Source organism: Ailuropoda melanoleuca, chromosome 5 (assembly GCF_002007445.2).
Source record: "Ailuropoda melanoleuca isolate Jingjing chromosome 5, ASM200744v2, whole genome shotgun sequence".
NCBI lineage: Eukaryota > Metazoa > Chordata > Mammalia > Carnivora > Ursidae > Ailuropoda > Ailuropoda melanoleuca.
Window position 1 is genome coordinate 10260247 of NC_048222.1, and position 18792 is coordinate 10279038.

General features: G+C 46.4%; 1 protein-coding gene across 4 annotated transcripts in view; it reads left to right on the forward strand.

The window, feature by feature from the left end:
- The window catches only part of ATXN1 (ataxin 1), a 243849-nt gene that overhangs the window by 42045 nt on the left and 183012 nt on the right, over nt 1–18792 (forward strand). For 3 of the 4 annotated variants that reach the window (XM_034660287.1, XM_034660285.1, XM_034660288.1), the window contains exon 2: nt 13809–13869. The exons of the other annotated variant lie outside the window; for it this stretch is intronic. The gene's annotated coding sequence lies outside the window, so the exon portion shown is untranslated. The remainder of the gene's footprint in view (nt 1–13808; nt 13870–18792) is intronic. 4 annotated transcript variants of the gene reach the window in all.

Here is an 18792-nt window from a genome sequence, read left to right on the forward strand (position 1 = left end):
GTAGGAGTAGTGGTATTAACTAAAGTCCCTACTTCATTGACATTTCCTTAGTTTTCACCTGACGTCCCTTTTCTGTGCCAGGATCCCTCCAGGAAACCACATCACAGTAGCCGTCGTGTCTCCTTCGGCTCCTGTCACCGTGACAGTTTGCTCTGCTTCATGCTTTGATGACCTTGACAGTTCTGAGGAATGCTGATCAGTCGTTTTGTGGAATGTCCCTCAATTGGGGTTTTTCCTCTGTTTTTGTTATGATTAGAAAAACTCCAGTCGAGGGACATTCTACAAAATGACTGATGAGTATTTCTCGAAGTTGGTCGATTGCCATTTCTCTCACAGACCGTACGCATCAAGGGCACGCACCGTCCATGTGACTCTCCGTGGCTATCTGGCACTTGATCGCCCCGCTAAGGTGGCGTGTGTCAGGTTTTCCACACTTTCAAGGCACTCTTTTCACACACGCCCCCATCTTGGGAAAGAACCCCCATCTAAAGAGGAGGGAGCTAGGTTCCCCCTCCCTGCAGACTGAGTATCTACACAGATTACTCAGAATTCTTGTACACAGGAGATTGGACTGTTCTCCCACTTACGTATTTATTCAGTCGTTTCTTTATATCTGTGTCAGCTCGTGGGTATTTATTCTATACTTTAGGTAATAAGCTGGTACATTGCTATTTACTTTGTTGTGCAAGTCATTCCAGTTTGGGCCACTGGCCGTTCTTTCAAGAATATTAGGGACATCGTCTGCTGTTTCCCTCTGATACGCTCCCAACACGGTGGTGGTGTTTCTGAGCATTTCCGTCATGTTCATCTTGACTGTTCCCACTCTTGGAATTAGCCATTTCTCCCCGGAGCCCTGACTCCTTTTCATGAGGAATGGTGTTAGGGACCAAGTTTGGGGCAGAGGGACTTGCAGGAATTTGAGGCTCAACAAATATCAGTTCCCTCCCTCCTTTGGGGGGAGTTTGGCATGCACAGGAATGCATAGCCGGTGAGCTGACTCACCGGGGCTGCCTGGTCACGAGTCAGCCCCACCAGTCAAGCCGGAGGGTTTCATTCGGTTCAGGCCGGGTCAGTCTCTGCCCTGTGCTTAGTTAGCGCTGTGAGAACTTACCCTGCCCTCACGGGACCCAGCCCTCTAGAATCCCAGGGGAGGACAGTAGACTCTTACGTGCTGGAGGAATTCAGACTAGAGAAGAACTTGTCATATCTCAGAGCGGTCGGAGAAGGCTTCTTACATGAGATTGGACTTTTGTGTGGTTTATTCCAGATGAGGAGACTAAAAGAAAAAAAAAATGTGGGGAACAGATATTTTCTGGTGGATAGGAAGAGGCCTGATTCCTGACCGACTTTAGCCTTGGGGGTTTTTAGATATGAAATGGGGTTTATTGATCTTGGGGGGATGAGGGAGATGGGTTTTAGCCAGTGGTGTGTTGGAGCCAGTTTCACCGGCTCTCACAAGCCACCTGTTCAATTTTGAGGAATTCTGAGCGCAGGTTGGCATCGCGTTGCTAGCTCGAAACCGGCCATGGTGGGAATGTTTATACTACAGACATCTGCAAACACTACAAATCAGGGCTCCTCTCTCCCCTCCAGCTAGTTCTTGAACATTTTCTTGCATGCTGCTGGCTTTAGCCGTCTCAAAATCTGGTATAATCCCTTACCCATTTCTTTTTTTCCTCTAGTGGTTTTTGGGTTTTTTTCATAGATACATTTTTGTTCAATACTTTGAGTTCTCTGACAAAAACTGTCAAAACTGGTTAGAAGAAACATGTGTGCCCTCCAATGAAAACTACGTTTTCCATATATTGGTTTAAACTCCGCTAGCTAGAAAATGTTGCAGTTAACTGGGGTATATGGACACTCTGATGACCATTCTGGATAACGGAGTTGGAAACGGTACAGTCTTCTATCTTATCTGTACCCTGTGGGAAGAGCTGTGGTCATCTAAGGGTAATCACCAATGTCATATATCAGCAGCGTGGCCGTAGGACTTTTCTCCTTTCTTAGGACTGGGCTGGCTTGGAGGTATCTTCCTATTTCTTATCAAAAATATGGGAAGAAGTGGTATCATTTTCCTTCAGCTGAGAAACCATGACTCGGCATCATTCTGCTTGTAGTAGGTAACGCAGCCCTCTATTAGCTTGACTTTTGCAAGGATGATACCTGAGTAATCCATGGAATAATGCTAAATAAAGACAGTTTTCATGAGGTCCCCTCTTACGCATGCTGTATGGTATTAAGTATTATGCAGAATTAGCTTCAGAGGAGCTCCTATTTCACGCTAGTCAACTAACAGTGGTCACACGTGTGTGACCAAGGAGAGCAAGGTGAGGAAGAGAGACAGACCTACTCTAACCCCGAGATGGTGAGTTCTTCACGGCGATCCTAAAAGATAGAGGTGCTGTGCCTTAATTACAGGGATTTCTTTTATCTTGCTTCGCACCGTCCATCAGGTAGGTAAACTTTCCCTACATTTTATTCCTGCCTATAATTGCCTTTCCTCCTGATCCACTGTCAGATGGAATCCTTGGGGATAGAGCACTCAGAGAGAATATTGCAGGCATTCTGGCCCTATCACAGATCTGCCGAGTTCACTCTGAGTCATATTCTCTTTTAGTCCAAATGATTCCTAGATGGGAAGGCTCTCAAATTTTCACTGATTTCCTAGAACCCTCCATTTCCTTAGCTGCCTCCCATAAATCAGCCATCTCAAGCAAGAGTGACTTGGACGTCTTTGGGATATCCTGGTACAAACAGATCACTTGAAGAGCTCCCATGCAGGGCCATGTGTTCACAAAGCTGTTGTTGTTTTTTTTTTTTAAATTGTGGGAAAATATATGTAGCATAGAATTTGCTGTTATTTTTAAAGATTTTATTTATTTATTTTGAGAGAGCTCGTGAGAGAGCATGAGTGGGCTTGTGGGGGAGGGGCAGAGGGAAAGGGAGAAACAGACTCCCCACTGAGCAGGGATCCTGCAGCAGGGCTCGATCCCAGGACCCTGAGATCATGACCTGAGCCAAAGGCAGACGCTTTACTGACTGAGCCACCCAGGCGCCCCTGGAATTTCCTATTTTTAAGTATGCAGTTCACTGACATNTCTTTCAAGAATATTAGGGACATCGTCTGCTGTTTCCCTCTGATACGCTCCCAACACGGTGGTGGTGTTTCTGAGCATTTCCGTCATGTTCATCTTGACTGTTCCCACTCTTGGAATTAGCCATTTCTCCCCGGAGCCTTGACTCCTTTTCATGAGGAATGGTGTTAGGGACCAAGTTTGGGGCAGAGGGACTTGCAGGAATTTGAGGCTCAACAAATATCAGTTCCCTCCCTCCTTTGGGGGGAGTTTGGCATGCACAGGAATGCATAGCCGGAGCTGACTCACCGGGGCTGCCTGGTCACGAGTCAGCCCCACCAGTCAAGCCGGAGGGTTTCATTCGGTTCAGGCCGGGTCAGTCTCTGCCCTGTGCTTAGTTAGCGCTGTGAGAACTTACCCTGCCCTCACGGGACCCAGCCCTCTAGAATCCCAGGGGAGGACAGTAGACTCTTACGTGCTGGAGGAATTCAGACTAGAGAAGAACTTGTCATATCTCAGAGCGGTCGGAGAAGGCTTCTTACATGAGATTGGACTTTTGTGTGGTTTATTCCAGATGAGGAGACTAAAAGAAAAAAAAAATGTGGGGAACAGATATTTTCTGGTGGATAGGAAGAGGCCTGATTCCTGACCGACTTTAGCCTTGGGGGTTTTTAGATATGAAATGGGGTTTATTGATCTTGGGGGGATGAGGGAGATGGGTTTTAGCCAGTGGTGTGTTGGAGCCAGTTTCACCGGCTCTCACAAGCCACCTGTTCAATTTTGAGGAATTCTGAGCGCAGGTTGGCATCGCGTTGCTAGCTCGAAACCGGCCATGGTGGGAATGTTTATACTACAGACATCTGCAAACACTACAAATCAGGGCTCCTCTCTCCCCTCCAGCTAGTTCTTGAACATTTTCTTGCATGCTGCTGGCTTTAGCCGTCTCAAAATCTGGTATAATCCCTTACCCATTTCTTTTTTTCCTCTAGTGGTTTTTGGGTTTTTTTCATAGATACATTTTTGTTCAATACTTTGAGTTCTCTGACAAAAACTGTCAAAACTGGTTAGAAGAAACATGTGTGCCCTCCAATGAAAACTACGTTTTCCATATATTGGTTTAAACTCCGCTAGCTAGAAAATGTTGCAGTTAACTGGGGTATATGGACACTCTGATGACCATTCTGGATAACGGAGTTGGAAACGGTACAGTCTTCTATCTTATCTGTACCCTGTGGGAAGAGTTGTGGTCACCTAAGGGTAATCACCAATGTCATATATCAGCAGCGTGGCCGTAGGACTTTTCTCCTTTCTTAGGGCTGGGCTGGCTTGGAGGTATCTTCCTATTTCTTATCAAAAATATGGGAAGAAGTGGTATCATTTTCCTTCAGCTGAGAAACCATGACTCGGCATCATTCTGCTTGTAGTAGGTAACGCAGCCCTCTATTAGCTTGACTTTTGCAAGGATGATACCTGAGTAATCCATGGAATAATGCTAAATAAAGACAGTTTTCATGAGGTCCCCTCTTACGCATGCTGTATGGTATTAAGTATTATGCAGAATTAGCTTCAGAGGAGCTCCTATTTCACGCTAGTCAACTAACAGTGGTCACACGTGTGTGACCAAGGAGAGCAAGGTGAGGAAGAGAGACAGACCTACTCTAACCCCGAGATGGTGAGTTCTTCACGGCGATCCTAAAAGATAGAAGTGCTGTGCCTTAATTACAGGGATTTCTTTTATCTTGCGTTGCACCGTCCATCAGGTAGGTAAACTTTCCCTACATTTTATTCCTGCCTATAACTGCCTTTCCTCTTGATCCACTGTCAGATGGAATCCTTGGGGATAGAGCACTCAGAGAGAATATTGCAGGCATTCTGGCCCTATCACAGATCTGCCGAGTTCACTCTGAGTCATATTCTCTTTTAGTCCAAATGATTCCTAGATGGGAAGGCTCTCAAATTTTCACTGATTTCCTAGAACCCTCCATTTCCTTAGCTGCCTCCCATAAATCAGCCATCTCAAGCAAGAGTGACTTGGACGTCTTTGGGATATCCTGGTACAAACAGATCACTTGAAGAGCTCCCATGCAGGGCCATGTGTTCACAAAGCTGTTGTTGTTTTTTTTTTTTAAATTGTGGGAAAATATATGTAGCATAGAATTTGCTGTTATTTTTAAAGATTTTATTTATTTATTTTGAGAGAGCTCGTGAGAGAGCATGAGTGGGCTTGTGGGGGAGGGGCAGAGGGAGAGGGAGAAACAGACTCCCCACTGAGCAGGGATCCTGCAGCAGGGCTCGATCCCAGGACCCTGAGATCATGACCTGAGCCAAAGGCAGACGCTTTACTGACTGAGCCACCCAGGCGCCCCTGGAATTTCCTATTTTTAAGTATGCAGTTCACTGACATCGAGTCCATTCACATGGTTGTGCAACCGTCACTACCATCCATTTTCAGAATGCTTTCCATCTTCCCAAACTGAAACTCTGTGCTCATTAGGCACGAACTCCCCATACACCCCTCCCCCCCCCAGCCCCTGGCAGCACTGTTCTACTTTCTACCTCTGTGGATTTTACCTTCTGAACACCTCAGATAGGGGGAGTCATGCAGTGTTTGTCTTTTAATGGCTGGCTTACTTCACAAATGTCCTCAAGGTTTGTGCGTGTTCTAGCACATATCAGAGTTTCAGCCCTATTTAAGGCTGAATAATATTCCATTGAATATCTACCACATTTTGTTTATTCATGTTCCAGTTGCTTTTTTTTTTTTTTAAAGATTTTATTTATTTATTTGACAGAGATAGAGACAGCCAGCGAGAGAGGGAACACCAAGCAGGGGGAGTGGGAGAGGAAAGCAGGCTCATAGTGGAGGAACCTGATGTGGGGCTCGATCCCATAACGCCGGGATCACGCCCTGAGCCGAAGGCAGACGCTTAACGACTGTGCCACCCAAATGCCCCCCAGTTGCTTTTTCTACCTTTTGAGTTTTGTGCATGGTGCTGCTATGAACCTGGGTGAACACAGATATATGTTGAACTCCCTGCTTGTACTTCTTTTGAGTATATGCCCAGCAGTGGAATTGCTGGACCATATGGTAGTTCTATGTTCAATTTTTCGAAGGATGGCCAACCTGTATTTTCCACACCAAATGCGCCATTGGACATTCTACCAGCGGGGGCACAACGGAGGCCATTTTTCCACATCCTGGCCAACTTGTGTCATTTTCTGTCTCCATTGCTTTGTGTTTGCTGTTGTTTGTAAATAGCGTTCCTCATGGATATGAAGGATGTCATTGTGGCTTTGATGTGCATTCCCCTAATGATTGGCGATGTATATCTTCAAAGGAACGTCAGTTGAAGTCCTTTGGCCATTTTTTAATCAGGTCGTTTGTTTTTTGCGGTAGGAAAGGTGTCCTCTTGATTACCTGGGTAGTGCACGGCTTCGAGAAGCCCTGGAACAGTTGTCTGGTCTTCCATGAGGCAGCCGATTCTGTTTGCACATACATAATGCAGAGATGAGCACACAGACACTTTCCAGTCTGGAAAGCTCCATCTCGTATTGAAGGACCTGCCCTTGCTGCTTACTGGGGGTGGGGGGGGGTGTTTCACGGTGGATACTGCAAAACCAGGTCCCTCAGTGCTTTTGGACACTGGTTACCACCATCTAACTTTGTACTAAGTATTAGCCTTAAAAATAAAGCTTCCAGTTACTTGTCAGCAAAAATGGGTTTACTCAGGAAGAGCAAAAAGTAGCTAGTTGGGATACGGAAGCGACGGCAAAACCATAGGCAAGTCCAACAAATGAGGAAGAGGAACATTATTTTATGGAGAAGGAGGACGTTGGAAGGAGTTGTGTGGAAGGAAACTCTGTTGGAGAAGAGCAAGAGTTCAGGGTGATGACCAGTTCTCACTGGCGGAGTTGTGGGGTGGTCGAATTGTAGGAGATGCGACGTGCATCTGCCCCCGTTGGGACCTGTAATTGGGATGCTTTTCTGCTGATGATTCTTGTCTTGGGGTCGGTGATGGACAATTTTCCCGTGATTGATGTTGTGTGGTACAACGCCTCCTCCCCAGCCTCCCCTGCTAGCCTCCCAAGTCCGCTTTAATGAGGTTTCCTTTATTAATTTTCACATAAACAACAATATAATCTATTTGGGGGAAAAGGAGGAAGCAGAAATTATGTCTACTCATTTCCCAGTATAATGATATTCTGGACCAGGGGTTGACAGACTCTGGCCTGTGGGCCAAATCCCACTCCCACCTGGTTTTGTAAATAAAGTTTTATTGGAACACAACCGTGCCCCTTGGGATAGTTCTGGTCTGTGGCTTCCGTGGTGCCACAGTGGCAGAGCTGGGTGCTTGTGATGGAGATCCTCAGGCCCACAGAGCCTCAAACATCTGCTCTCTGGCCCTTTCCTGAGAAAGTTTGCCAGCCCTTGGCTGCTGTAGACATTTAAAAGATACCCTCTGAAAAACTCTTGTGTGTAATATAATGATGTCGGCTGCTGACTGTTCACCCTACGGCGAGCACTTTGAAAACTATAAAGCCCACATAGATATGAGTATGATAGCTTTTAAGTACTTCTTGAACTCCAACTTTGCATCCAAAATTGTGTCCTTTAGTCCTCTGTTATTTGATGGGGGACAGTACCTTTTGCATCCTGCGCCCCTCTGCTGTTGCCAGACGTGGCTGAGACGTGTCTGGCACGGGCAGCCCATTTAAAGTCATCGTCCCTAACTCTGGCCTTTCCCTGTGTTCTTCCCTGTTGATACTGAACTTGGGTGAAGTAGCCGTGATCTTTCACAGCAGCGAGAGGACTTGTACGGCGGGGGCATGGCCCTAACGTGTACAACATGAAAACCTTACTGCCTTTGACCCTAACAATAGCATCCTGGTTCTCTTATTCCTCTCTCCAAGTCAGAGGGGCAGCTTTGCCAAGCCGATGATTGCCAAGTTTGGAATTCTGAGGTACTGTTGGTTTTGCTGATTTTCTTTCGCCTTCTGTTTCGCCCTTTGGCCGTTCATACAGTAAACGTATGCTGACTGCTTGAAGAATTGTTGAGGTATAGGGAGACTGCCTTTGAAAAGTCCACATGGCACATTTTGGCAATTCAAGAATAGTAAACATTAACTATATTCTATATATTACCCTATTATATTATAGATAATACTCTCTGAGACCACTGGAAAGCCTACACACATACACACACACACACTCACACTCACACTCACTCACTCACTCACTCACTCATACCCACCCACAGACACAGATACCCAAGGAATCATAAAGCCAGGAGTGACATCTACCTGAAGATATTTTCTTTTAAGTCATTTTGTATAATCCAAATAGGGTCCCAGTTATGGACGAACTTGCTCACATTTTGCTGCAGGTATCATATTTATCTAAAGGCAAAATAGGGTCCTTGTCTCATTTTATGGACTCTTTCTGCCCCAGCTGAGATGTGTCAGTGAAGTGATAGGCATGGCTCGTAATAGTGCTGATATATTGAAAACATTGTGGTCCTTTTCCTTTACATTTCGAGAAGGAAAGTTGACCTCCCCTCCCCGCACCCCCATAATCTAATCGTCTCTATGTCTCTTCCAGATCTAGTACTCTAACCTGCAGTGATTTTAATGACTCTTCTTGGAAACCATTCTCCAGATGCTATCTCCCTCTTGAGTTACAGGCTTTGCTGTTGAGGTTGTATCTCTTGGGATGGTCTCTCTGTAGATGATTTTCCTCAGTCGGTATGAGGGCCATATTTTTTTTTTTTAATTTTCAGATTTGTGTATTTTTACTCCCTAAGAGCAGTTCCCCACTAAATGTTTGGTATGTATTTACCATTATCTTTCCAATTTGCAGGCAAGTTTTTGGAATTCAGACCCTGCTCTTTGAAGCCCTGGTGACTTCTCAGAACAACTTGGTGTCATTCATGCTTTTCGTGAGCAGCCCTCTTATTTACGGTCCGATGAGAATTCATTCATTTCTGCATATTTTGAATGTCTGCCGTATATGTCGGGCACTGGGCTAGGGGTTGCGAAGACAGAAATAAATGATGTAAATTCCAAGCTCTCGGAGCTGGGCCGCAGTTGGGGAATGCGTACCCACAAAAATGTGTAACGGAAAATGGGACGTGCTCTTTGTAGAGGTTTGCACACCATGCAATATTAAGTCCAGGGAATTTGTAAACTTCCTTGAATCTTTAAATTGAGTTAGACGGTGGTTAAATGGATCAGATGAGAAACACATAAGTATCATTTTTTTAAACTCTGAGATAATAAATGGAAACACTGAATGAAGTAAAATGCACGTATCGTAACCAGTGGCCCCCAGCAAGGCCGGCACTCTTGCATCATTTTTGTTCCAGCACATTCTAGGCGTTTGGGTCATTGACATCGCGTTGAGGTCAGATGAGAGTGTGTTCCATCTGCCACGCTTTGATAAGTAAAGTAAAATGCTGATGGAGATCATTTAAGATCGTCTCTATGCTGTTGATTGCATGCTTGTGGCTCATAATCAGAATGATGCGAAGTAATTGTTAGACCAACTTGCCAAGGCTACATTTTGTGTCGTTGCAACTGTCAGCACTTTGGTCCTGCTGTTCTGCCTGGAGAATGCTTGCCTAGCACCTGTTGGACGACTGACGTGCTCGCCACTGAATGTCCTGGGTAACTTTTCTTCTGGCGTCCTTGCTTGCTACCCCCGTACAACCACCTGGAAAAGGAGTGTCTGCTTATTTGGTGAAAGCAAGTGCTTTTTTTTATGTGTTTGCCAGAATGCTACGTATAGCAGCTTTCTTGTAAAAATCTACGTGCGTCGTGTGTGCTCTCATCTCTTTTCTCTTTGGCTGTGAAACCCAGTCACACCTCGCTTTGCATTCGTGCTTCATCAGTGACTGGTTATGCGACCTCAGGTAGGTTGCTCATCTTGTACCTTGTTTTCCTCATCTGAACAATGGGGCTAATAGAACTTATTTTGCAGAGCGTTTGGGAGGATTAGAGATGACAGGTGAAATCTTGTCGGCACAAAATAGCCACTCAGCCCATGCTAGTAGCTAAAGAAGATAAAAGTTTCCAAAGTCAGTACTCCAAAAATATATTATAAGTGTGGCGTATATGGTGTCAGCCCTGTTTTCCTGGCTAGGTCCTATTGGCCAGAGGCACACCAGTGGACGGAGATGTTAGAATTTAAACCACAATTTTCCATGGCTCTACAGGTCTGGTATATAGAATGTGTACCGGGCCATCCCAGGTACACTGTCAGAAGATAGAAAGGACCCTCTGAAAGCGAATTTAAGGAGGTGCATCATTTCGCTTCGGCTGCCTAGAAGAGAAGTTGCTAGCACACAGCACAGCCCAACCGTCTAGTTCTTTCTCGTAGAGAAAGCATTCACCCCAAGAGAGTGAGGCAAAGCAAAATCTCCCTTCCTGTAAGAAGTTCACTGTCAGATCCAGGGACAGCTCACTCTCTCCTGAATTGTATCATCAAAGGAGATCTGGGAAGAGTAGCTCAGTCCGTATTTTGTGACAGAAAGTTGCTGGTGCAAGTAGCTGAGGTGGTTCTCTGATTCTATCCAGTGCTAAAATTTAGCGTCTGTGTTTTTACCCCCTAATGTCGACTCTAACACGTGGTCAAAATAGAACCATAGAAGTCTCTTCTAAGAGCATGATTCCTTCACAGACTGTCACTTCCCCCCAAAATTGCATCAGCTGGATGAGGGATAAAGTGTTAGAGAACTTTGTTGGAAGGTAGCATGTAAAGGAGTCATCACCTGTCCATTCGCGGTTTCGCCAAACTGTTAACATTTCTCTCCTTTGTTTCTCCACTTTGGGTCCCTCCGGGATTTTCCAGCTGGTAGTGGATTTGGCATTTTTCTGATGCCACAGTTCAGTCCTACCTTTCTCTCCTGCTCCCTGCCCGCCCCCCACCTCCTGCCTGCTTGTCCAAGCGGTGTTGGCAGTACTTAGAAAGGGTTCCTCGTAACTGGAGGAGGAATTAGCCCCAGACTCTTTGCAGATTGTGGGGATACATTCACTCCCTCAGCTTCCCCCCAAAAGTGGTATTTTCCCGAAATGTTGCTAGTCAGTCACATTTCGAGGTATGGCACGATTTTCTCAATCGAGGACAAGGATGTGTCGTGCAACTCAAGCAAAACTCTATCACATATGTTTTACCAAATCAGCCATTCCCTTCGAGGAGGAAACTAGATTAGAAATACTGAGGCTGCACAAACGTTCCACCTCTTGATGTTTTCTAAATATGGTAAATCCTGATTTTTTTTAGGTTTTTTAAAGTTTATGTAATACGATTATGATTTTGAAGGTTCCTCGAGACTCTGTGGTTTTCAGTTTACCTTCCTATCATTAAGTCCCTTCACCGTGATCACAGTGAAAACAGGACACTCCCGTAACGTCACACTTAACGATTTCATAGCTGGGGTGTTGGCATTTCTGTCCACCCGTAGCCGGAGGCTGTAAAATTTTATCCTTTCCCAATATATTGGAAGCTCCCCAAATATTGTCATTTGTCATATTCCCAGTGGTGTTTAGTGCCGGTTTGTATTCTAAGGGACACCCACACAAACCAAAACAGTTTTTGGTTGTTAAGATTTCTGATATTTATTACAGTTTGCCTTTCTCGATCTTGACAAAAATGTAAAAGAAAGAACTGTGTGCTACCACGTGTAGTCATTTCTCGTAAGCGTGGGGGCACATTGGTAAAAAGTCAACAACTCTTTATTTAGTGGTTCATTCTTTCAGTGAAGGGGTCAAGAATGAGGTTGGAGGAGTACCTGGCTGGTTCAGTCGGTAGAGCAGGCAACTCTTGATTTTGGGGTTGTGAGTTCGAGCCCCGTGTTGGGTGTAGAGATTGCTTAAAAAATAAAATCTTAAAAAAAAAAAAAAGAATGGTGATGGAGATGGATTTATTGCTATTAAAAGAGGTTTGTAATATAACAAGTAAAATATGATCAGACTGCAAAACAGTATGAATGCTATCATAATATGTTATGAAAAAATTATAGGTATGTATATAATATTTTATTTATATAAGTATTTGTATCATAAACTCAGTGTACCTGACTGTAGGAGAGAGCCTGAAGCCAAATGAGCCAAAATGTTCACAGTGATTATTGGTGGGGTCTGCTGATTTGTTTTCTTTGGGTTTTTTCCTTGTGTATATTATCTGATTATTCACAGTCAATGTTTTGGCTTTGCTCTCACTTGACTCATCTAATTTTGAAGAGTTGGGGCAAAAGAGAAGACAATACAGGTACTCACATCCTGACAAGTTACAGAATTATAAGAATCTCTCCCATGTCTTCTGGATTGATGCAGACCTAGAAACGGGTTGTGCCACGTGGCATGAAAGCAGTTACTTCCCCCGAGTGTCTCCTACAGGCCAGGCACTGCACAGAGAACGTGAAACATGCCAGGAAGTGGGTATTCGTGTTGCCATGGGGGAAAGCGTTCTGAGAGTTTATACAACTTGAGTCCCACAGCTGATATGCACCTGAGCTGAGAGGCAGCCTCGGGTCTGACGCTGAAATTAGCTTTTCTGATCTTGGTGGTTCTTACCATAGACATCTTGCTGCCGTTAGGATGAAAAGGTTAATGTATGTGAGCGGATTCTAAAGTGTTGCTTTAAAAAGAAGGTGTTCAGAGCTTGTACCAGCGTGTACCATCTTTTGCTCCTGCGTCGCTCCCCTGTAAGTGTTTTCAGTGAGACTCTGAACTTCTCAGGAGGCGGGACCGCACGGTCTGAGTCGCCCTGCGGTCCAGTCCTCCCAGTCCCGCCTGACGGTCTAGTAGGCGGGCTGGTCTCTGGGGCTGGGAGGTGCACCTTGCAGATTCCTGGGTCTGGGAACTTGCAGCCCGTGGGCATCCCGATGAGGAGACCGTCCCTAATGCCTGAGCGGCCAAGCACTGTCATCCTCGTCGGGCAAGCGGGGAGAAGCAAGCAGTGGTCTTCTTACAGCCTGCAGACTTCATCCCGGATGCTCTGGGATCGTGCGCAATTTGCCCGTCTCGGGAGCTGCACCAGCTCCCCCTCACATCCCCTCCTAAACCTGCAAAGGCGTCTTTAAAACAGTCTCTGGAAATTTTTAAAAACTTGGATCTTGAGCTGAGATCCTTATGTGATGTAGATTACACAATCTGTTGCTGTCACCCCCTTATCTCTCTTTGTCTTTCGGGCTTCCGCTTCCAGCATTCACATCATCTCGGTTCTTTCCCACACTTGATCCCAAACACCGTGGCTTCCTCACGGGATTACTCAGTCGGCGCCTCTGTGCCAAGTCTACATTCCCCCCTGAGCCCAATTACAGATCCCTGTGGGGCCACTGGCTTCAGCGGGGGGTGCATGGGGTTGTGGTGCACCATTTTGGGGTGGGGAAGGTGTGTGGGGGAAGGGCTCAGGGCGGTCACGGGGTACACTGGTTACTTATTAAGACATCCTCAGTTAGCCCCACAGTGGGGCTGCAGACATCATTTAAAAGATCCACCTGAAAAATGATTTCCCAGGAAATACCCTATGCCCTCCTTTGTCATGGGGCTTTCATTTTCTGATAAAGGAATCATGCGCAGGATTACTTTCTACATATTAAATTTTCGAAGCTGTGTCTTCAAAATTCATGTAGTCGGCCAAGCAGTTGTACGCCCACCGTCCGTCAGACATTGACCTGCTAAGTGTCAGAGCGCCAGGATTTCATGTTGTTTATTTAAAATCTCTTTCTCTTCCAGTTTTCCAAAGAAATTAGTCCTTTTTCTGGGTGAAAAGAATCCAGTCTGCTGTTTTCATAGGGTGAGTGATCCTTTGACCCTTTTATACATTTTATGTATTACTTTATCTTTTTCTATATATTTTATTTTATATAAAATATATTTTATGTATTTTCACATCAAAATGTTGTCCAGTTCTCGTGATGCTCCAGGAAAAGTGCTCGACAGCATGCATTCTCTAGAAGTTTTCTCCCATTGGCACCAAAGTGTTGTTTCTACTCATCACATCTCCTGCCTTCAGAAGGGAAGGTTTCTTTCTTGTATTTTTCTGCTGTTTCCTTTTTCTGTACACATGATTTGCCCCTGATGAATTATTACCGTTGCTGCTCTTACCTTGCCCAGCTTGCAGGGAGGAGGAGAGAGGAAGTTTCTCTTTTTCTCAATGACTGATGCAAAGAAAAACGGCCGTGGGCAGGAGAAGCCATCCGTTTTGTTCATATGACACAGTGTCTCGTGAATAGCATGACAGAGAGTAATAGGATGTGAACATGAGATGGGACTTCAGAGCCCGTCTGGCAAAACCCCTCTGTACAGATGGGGCAAATGAGGCCCAGAGGGCCTCCCGTTCCCCATCTAGGGGCTTCTCAGACAGCAGCAGAGCTGGGATGGTGAGAGGCACTTGACTCCCAGGCGTGTGGTGGTCTCCCCGGCTTCCCCCACCCCGACCCATCCTACACAGAGCTGTCTTTCCCATCCTATTTCTTTCTGAGGATATGCAGAGCTGTAGGTGGTTTGACCTGATAACATCCTTCCAAGGCATGCATCAGGAGGGATGCTGTTTAACTAGTTAACTTTCCAGTAATCATCCTTGGCTGCTACCAAGAGGGGTGTGTGGTGTGGCCGGACCCAGAACACTCCTGTTACAGACCTCATCGTAGAGGGCATATTTTCCTTGGTGCTTCCCAAACCGAGGCATTTGCAAAGTGCCATGTCACGTGCCCAGACGGGGGTGGTGCATCTGTCTTGCAGCTAGAAAGTGTCGCGCACCTGCAGGGTCTGGCCAGCTGCAGACCCACACGCCCCCACTCCGGACCGTGTGCACCTGCAGACTAGCGCCTACCAGCTTCCGTGTTGGGCAGTACAGATTTGACCCGCAGTCACAGAGGCTTACAGAGAAACATTTCTTCATTAGAAATGAGAGTGCAGTTGTGCGGTACAATGGAGGGAGGCGTGAGACTCTGAGCGTCCACTGGACTCCTAGAAGGCGAGCTTGTCTGTGGCCTTTTTGAGGATGCCTGTACTAGATTGCGTTCATTTAGTTTGGTGTGCTAAGTGCACTCATTTCTGAAACATTCCATCTCACCTGGGGACGGTGTAAGGAGACCCTTGAGAGCCTGTGTCTATCATTTTATCCCCCCTTGTCAGCTTAATCACTGTAACTTCACGAATGGGGGCTTCTCTTCTGCCCTAACTGGGATCATTGTTAAGGAACTCGATAGCTTCTTATCAGAGGGTACAGAGATAGTCTGCTTTTCACCAGTGTCCGGAATGGGATTTGGGACATGGATTGCTAATTCACTGGCGATCAGCTGCTTCCTACCGTAATACTGATCCTCCCGTCCCCAAATGCATGATGTGCGTGAAGGTGCATTAGTTAGAGGTCTCAACTTCAGGGTTTCCATTTCCTTATCTTATCCAAGAAAAGCCCAAAGGTTTATCCCCAGAGCACTCCACAGTAGGATGTGGGACTTGAGATCTCCTGCTCTCTGGAGAACCTCAGGGTCTCCGTGGAATTGAGGGATGGATTGAGTCTAAAATAAAGGACAGTTTAGGGCCTCTGCAAAGTGGGGAAGGGCCAGACCCCACACCCGATTCGTACTATCCACTTAGTAAAGAAGAAGCTGCTAGAGAGGCCAAGTTGGGGCCCCCTGAATGTATGCACACCACTTAGGAGACACTTTGGGTCATCTGGGGTTATGAGTCATTTGAAGCTGGCAGTCAGGAGGCTCCAAATCATTACCCCCCAAATATCCTAGGCCGTTTGCTTTTACCACGTGCAGGGAAACGAAACACAAACTGAAGCCATGTGTTTCTTGCTTAAAAAGCCGCTCAGAGGCTAGTCCCCACGCTCTTGGGTTCGTACCAGGGAGGCCCACCCACCCCATGTAGGTACGCCTCGCAGAACATGAGTGGCTGGGCTCCATTTCATGGTGTGCGGGCAGCTGGACCCTGAACAATCCCGCTGCTGTTTGGAGCTGGAGCCGCACTCCCTCGATGATATCCCTTTAAGGGAAATCTAGGGAAGTGCTCCTGCCAGGGATGTGATTTTCTTTGCTAGAGGCTAAGTGGCAGTGGCACGTTCTGGTTCCATGGCAACATGTCCGTGAAGCCAGAAAAAATATAATGACTGTGGCAGCCGGTATATCCCAGGCCGGAGGAGCCCAGTCCACGTGCCCCTTTCCATCTCCCCCTTTGCCCGAGCCGGCCTCAGCCCTCCTCCAGAGGGCGAGGACATCGTCATTGTTATGAACGGTCCCCGCAGTGAACACTTGCCCCCTGTCCCTCCATCAAGCTCGGGACTTGACGAGGGAGAAGACAACGCCTGTAGTAAAAGTCTGCAGGCCCCATCGTGCCAGCAGAGCCTTGCCAAGGAAAGTCGGTGGAGAGTCTGTGCTTCTCATCCGGCCTGTGGCAAAGCAGCACCGTCAGGATGGCACCGTGGGTAGAGCGTGTCCTGTGCGTGGTGGCCGACAGCTTCTGGCTGGAAAGTGGGCAGCCGCGCGGAGCCGTGGGAGATCTCGGGAAACAGGGTACCCATTCAGTGTGCTACATTTCCTGGGGTAGAATGCCATGCCAGGATGCCAGGCACAGTAGGGCTGCACAAAGACAGGCAGTATACAGGGCTTGTTTTCTAGAACTTTCTACCAGAGTTGCAGTCTCTGATTCCAGTTTCTCCAGTGTGTGTAAGTGGGGTTGTAACGTGTCTTTGATGTTGTCCCAGCTCTATGCTCCTCCAGGAAAACATTGCAGTCACTCTTGATTTCAACAGAGGCTCCTCTCCCCCTGAACTCCGGGAGCGTTTTTAAAAATCTCTACCATCTATCTGACATGCGTCTGGTGTTTCCTTTTTTGATACATAATGCTTTGGAGGGGTCTGAGCAGTCTTTCTAGATAGAGGGTAAGGCATTCAAGGTCAGGGACCATTTATCTTATTCTTTGTCTTATTTTTTTTTTTAATTTCCCCAATGCTCAGAACTGAGCCCTGTAGATAATAACCAGGCCATTAATATTTCTTCCCGATAACGTTTGAGTCCCATCCCATCTCATAAGGAAGTTGTGAAGCAAATGTGTAAATATATTGACAATGCTTTTAAATTCTTCAAAGATAAATTCAAGCAATTCTTTTTTCTAGCACGGTTTTAAAAAAAAACCGTGTAGGGGGCANATTGACAATGCTTTTAAATTCTTCAAAGATAAATTCAAGCAATTCTTTTTTCTAGCACGGTTTTAAAAAAAACCGTGTAGGGGGCACCTGGGTGGCTCAGTTGGTTAGGCGTCTGCCTTCAGCCCAGGTCATGATCCCAGGGTCCTGGGATCAAGCCCCACNCTGGGTGGCTCAGTTGGTTAGGCGTCTGCCTTCAGCTCAGGTCATGATCCCAGGGTCCTGGGATCAAGCCCCATGTCAGGCTCCCTGCTCTGTGGGGAGTCTGCTTCTCCCTCTCCCTCTGCCTGCTGCTCCCCCTGCTTGTGCTCATGTTCTCTGTCAAATAAATAAAGTCTTTAAAAAACAAAACCAAACCGTGTAGCTATGAAATCAAAAGCTAAGAATGTCTGAAGACTTCACATTTCTTCATCTTCCTCCTTGGGGCTACCGACCGTGACCTGTGGACTCTAGGGTGTGACGCGGGTGCTGAAATCATCCCGTTCCTCATCCCATCCCCCAGCATTCGCTGCTTCTGTTGAATTTGCCTTATTATACTATTCGGGCTAGACTTCTCAGTCACACCCCCTAGCAATGTCTTTGGAGCTATTAAGCAAAAGATTTGAAAGATTTTTCATTAAGGTGACAGCTTTGCTAGATTAGGATAGTGGTTCCTAATTTAGTTTTGAGGTCTGTTGAGGGAGGGAAGGTTTTTATCGTATAAAAACTTCTATCTTAATAATAAGAGTTCTCTTCCCTTCCCGAGTTCTGAGACAACTGAGAACTAAGACAAGCGTAATAAGGCAGGCGGAAGCCAAAATGCATGGATGTCCTGCTAACAGTGAGCTGAGTTAGAAGCTGTTGAGAGCCCAAAACGGGCTTTCCGCTGCCTCGTCCCCCAGTCTGGGTCTCGAACAGTCCACCTGTAGGGACATTTGGAGTCTGTGGGCCACTGTCTGTGTGAAGAAGGAAGGAAAACACGCTCAAAGTGTTAAGTCGACTCAGTGGGAGATTCAAGGTCGGGGCTAGGTAAGAGAGGAGGGTCAGGGAAAATCCTCAGCATGGAAAACAGAGGTGGGGAGTGGTGTTCCCTCCAGCTTTGTTCACACCTCGATCCCCAGCCTCACTCCGGCCGTCTTACCTGCTGTGTTTTCTCCATAGCTCTTTGGTTTATATACTTGTTTACTAGGCTTATTGTTCATCTCTTTTATTAGAATGTTAGCTCAGTGAAAGCAAAAACCTCATCAGTATCATCAGCTACTGTGTCCCAGCACTTCCGGCTGTGCCCAGTACATAGGAAGCACTTGGTACTTATTTGTGAAATGATCACATGTTGTTTTATGCCTCTTCTCTCACACTTTAAGTGCCCGGACGTCCTTTGTGCCCTCTCTTGCCTGGCAAATACCTACTCGTACCGTAAGACTCGGTTGAGCTATCATGCTCCCTGCAGAGCCTTTCCTGGCTCCCTTCTTCCAAGGGGAGGAGCACCTACTTGTTTGTAACTCAGCCAATTGCAAGTAGTTGCACACACATGTGTGTGAGTGTGTGTCCACGTGTGCGTGTATNTGGCTCCCTTCTTCCAAG